Source organism: Pollicipes pollicipes, unplaced genomic scaffold, assembly GCF_011947565.3.
Source record: "Pollicipes pollicipes isolate AB1234 unplaced genomic scaffold, Ppol_2.1 Scaffold_4740;HRSCAF=5597_pilon_pilon_pilon, whole genome shotgun sequence".
NCBI classification, from domain to species: domain Eukaryota; kingdom Metazoa; phylum Arthropoda; class Thecostraca; order Pollicipedomorpha; family Pollicipedidae; genus Pollicipes; species Pollicipes pollicipes.
The window spans coordinates 42754728-42759350 of record NW_023596545.1 but is presented as its reverse complement, the minus strand read 5'-3'; positions in this window follow the sequence as shown (position 1 = coordinate 42759350).

The window sequence follows — 4623 nt, the reverse complement described above, 5'->3', positions numbered from 1 at the left end:
TCCAAAATGATGATGAATCGCAATTTACGAAGGCGCATGACTAGGGGTGTTACATTCTAAAATTGACCGGGGGATCAGCCGAAAGGTCGACTTAACCTAACCCCAAGACCTAATTTCGCCCCGGATTCGGGCCTAGCGTCCTCGATGTTAAGATGAAAAATGCCTTGTTGAATATTTCGAGATTCAAAGTTTGCTCCTGCGGAGAAATGACTTCCCATTTCAAGATAATGCCGACCGCATTTTGGGAAAATCTTAAAGTAGGGTACAATTTACAGAAAACAAACATCTAAGAAAATCCCCGTGAGAAACCATGAATGATTACGGCTGTCGCTAATGGTGCTGTATAAACACCGCAACCACTATTACTGCAACAAATACACTTACCACTGTTGGGGAAAACGTGCATTAACTTTCATCTTGGTCACCCTATACTTGTAAAAACTGCTGCGTATTGCAGACATTGGTCTTTGTCCCAATCCAGGCGTTGTTATTTGAAACACTTGTCAGATTAATTAAAGTGATTAATTCAAACACCTGTCATTTGCAGACTGACAGAATATATGGCACAGTTGGCATGACAGTGTCATTATAAGTACCTGCAGGATACTACTCGGAACAAAATGAACATGAGATGAACAGTGATGTGTTTAGATAACTGCTACGTAGTATACTAGTAGTTGAAGTAATTGTTCGGTGTTAAGTTGACCCAGTATTCCCTCTTTGCTCATACGTATTGAGGAGGCTCGAAGGAGCATTGGGAGGGGCTTCAAGCCAGCATTAGCGGCTCAGGACCCCCGTAAGTGTATAAAGTGACACCCCTGGACTTGACACTCAAGGGAGCTTATTTAGAAAATATGGAATGAGCGAGAATTTTATTGTTTGAGGCAGCGTAAGCTGACAGTCTTTACATCCCGAAGGCAAATTAAAACGCCGCCAATGGCTCCCGTCGGCGAAGAGTGGCGTCAAACGGCCGAGCGAAAGCCAGCAAGACACCGCCTCCAGGACTTTCCCCACATATGCGAAATGGACTCGTCCAAACGGTGATGACGTCAGTGGTTGAGCCACGCAGCTAATGAGCGAGCTTTCACAGCATCCTAATGCTGGGAAGAAAGTGACGCACGCCGTACACGCCAGTGTCAAGGCTAGATAAACTTGCACGCGCAATGATTAGATACAATGCACGACGCGAATATAACTTATGTTAAATTGTTACCTTAAGCATCTAAACTATTATGCGTTGCACGTAAACTTGCAAGAGTGATGTCGTGGTGGTATATCACTTAAACGTTGCACGCCAACTTGCATTAGTTATGTCTTGACAATACATCATCACAGCATATCACTTGCGCATTGCGCATGAACTTGTATTAGTTACGTCACAATGATGTACCTCAACGACATGACTAATACAAGTTGGCACGCAATGCTGAAAAATTTAGGTTATCAAGCTAGGGAGCTTAAAGCAAAGCTAGAGCGATGTCCGGGCAGTTAAATTAATTCCACCGGTTACCGGTAATGTCGGTTTTCCCGACTGCGGGTCAATGACTCAAGAAGTTGATTCTCATCTCGTTTGACTCCGCGCTGCACCATAGGAGTCCGCATATCCCTTCCTCGTCCCATACCTGGCTGCTTCTGACTCTGTGACGACCGGACCAGTGACGGTTGGGCCGATTGCAACTGAACCAGGGCAGCTGGCTCAGTTGTTCAGTTATGTGCTAGGAAGAGGGGGAAAGGCGCCAAAATTTGCTAACGATGTTAAAATGCTAAGGCTGTCAAAGAAAACTTATCAAGTGAACCAAATTCAGCCTGGCTTAAATAAACTAGTGAAGTGGGTTTCTCTGTGACGGATGTCATTCAATTATGATAAGTGTAAGGTAATGCATTTGGGTAGTTTTAGCAGTGATGGCATTAGTTATAATTTGGAAGGCCAAGAGGTAGATCATTTGGAGGAAGATAATGACTTAGGGATTATAATTTCTAGGGATTTGAAGGGTGAATGCAATGTGAGACTGCTAAGAAGAAGACACTTCAGATTTTGGGGCTTCTTAACAGGAATGTTGTCAAAAAGTTGTCCTTAGCTTACGTTAGACCACACCTAGAGCATTGTGCACAGGCTCGGTCCCCATGCGTCCAAAAAACATGATCGACTGGAAAGAGTGCAGCGAAAGGCAACTAGGATGATAAATGGGATTAACGACTTAGAGTGTAAGAATAGGCGAAAGGCATCGAATTTGTATCCACTGAAATATCGTAGACGTAGAGGGACAGAGGTATACAAAATTAGGAAAGCGATAGACAAGGTAGAGAGAGAGAGAGAAGAGAAGAGAGAGAGAGAGAGAAAAAAAAGAAAAAGAGAGAGAGAAAAGAGAGAGAGAGAATATATTATATATATATATATATTATATATATATATATATATATATGGAGCACTGAAAATTGGGCTGAGACACAGAGGAAACCAGTTTTGTTTAGCAAAATGTAGGAGCAGAGCTATGAAGAGACAGATGCCATTTAGTCGAAGAGTAGTGAACCATTGGAATAGGTTGACAAGTACAGTTGAAGAAGGTCTCTCTCCAGCAACATTCAAAAACCCTTTGGACAAGTTCTATTGGTCTAAAGGTCTCGCTTATAACTAGATATATGCACGTCAGGTGGTAAAATTGGCTTTGAGGATGTGCCCGGAACCTGAGGTAGGCTAACTTCGATGGGCCCTGGTGGCTCTTTGTTGGCTAGATGTCTCATTTGTCTCTATGCCTTTTAACTGCTCCGGTGATAACTGAAGAAAAGCAACGAACCCGGTGACAACTGACCCAGGGTAGCTGAACCAGGCGCAACTGAACCAGTGACGGCTGAACCAGTGACAACTCTCTACAAAGGGCACCAAACAGAGCTGGATACGGACTTCAGCGACGGAGCTCTGCCGGCTGGTGCTACCGCGGGTGCCGCAACACGGGTGTGCCGACCGATTGCAGTCACGTGACCCTGCCCAGCGATGACCATGTATCTTTCAAGAGGCAAATGCCATTACAGCGACGCAGTTGAGAACCGCAATCGACAAGGCTAGCCCGCAAGCCTTGCGACGAGCCAGGGAAAATTAACAATCACCAAGGCACGTCCAGCCGCCCTTTAATCCTCCTTCCTGCTTAATCCTGCACCCTCGCGACGCCCCGCTTGTCCGGGGTAGGCTGCGTTCACTACCCACGAGTGGCCCCTAGAGGCCCCCTCGAGAGGCCTCGTCCGGACGTCCGGCGCATATCCCGCAGAGGGGCACAGCGCGGACTTAGCATTGGTGGTTGGGTGCCCAGCTGCATGTAGTCCTGTCCCATTGTTATCCATTCTTTTTCATCCCATAGTCTTGAAACGGTCATCACTCGTTGAAAAGGCTCTTATACAAAGAACCAAGGCGAGGCTTCTATTTGGAGGTGGCTCAAGGGAAGCCAGTGATGATGAACTGTTCAGGCCGCTGCAGAAATTTTCGGCAGAAATGCCACTTCAGTGAAAAGTAGCCTCGAACTGGAAGACCCCCAGAAACCAGTGAACGTCCTTAGGCATGCCAAGTAAAAACACGGACCTGCCATGCCGCCATCAGACTATGAGCACGTGATTGTCCTTACTTGAGTGGAGATGACGTAGTTTGGAACTACAACCCAGTTGGCACTGAGCCAGTTGTTCATGATTCAGTTGTCACTGACCCAGTAGTCCATGGCTCAGTTGTCACTGGCCCCGTTGTTCACGGCTCAGTTGTCAGTGACCCAGTTGTCCACGGCTCAGTTGTCACTGACCCAGTTGTTCACGGCTCACTTGTCACTAACACAGTTGTCCATGGCTCAGTTGTCTGGTTACCGTTTCTTTCTATGCCTCTCGATTAGGCCAGCGCAATGTTTTGCCAAACGTGCGGGACTAGCCCGTCCATACCTTCCAAGCCGTCATCTCGGGCCGCGACACAGGTTTTCCGATGCCTGGGAGCTACCGGGACGAGTTTGTGCTGCGGTAGGCCGCACGGACAGCCGTTTCCGCTGGCCTATACGATGCTTGGGATATCCACTCAGAATGCCTCATATTATTCTGTTATTGCGCGTCTGCACGATGGTCACAAAAAGCAAAAAAACTGATCTGTTTACAGATGTGTGCTCAGCAGCTGATTTGTTTACGTCGTACGGTGGTGAAACATCTTACAGAATGGAGTCCCTCAGTCTCGACCCGGAGAGCACTTTAACATGGATATTATAAGGAACGCTTGGCAAATTATTCACGACATGCAATGACCGGAGGATCCTTAACGGCCCAAAACAGCGATTACACTCATGCTGCTAACGGCACCGATCCTCTCAAGAGGATATGAAAATGTCGACGGCGCGAGCGGCGGACGATTCCCAGACGGTCATGGCCCTAGTCGGTGCGCGGTGGACCCTCCCCAGACGGTCGTGGCCCTAGTCCGTGGCCCAGTCTAAAGGGCGCCGTCAGCGAAGGCAGACGCGACCCGGCCGCACGATCACGGCCACGCGCATGGTGAACTTACAACTTCAACAACTTAGAGGATGTTCTTCGAGCCGTATATATATATATATATATATATATATATATACATACACGATTCTACACACACACACACACACACACACA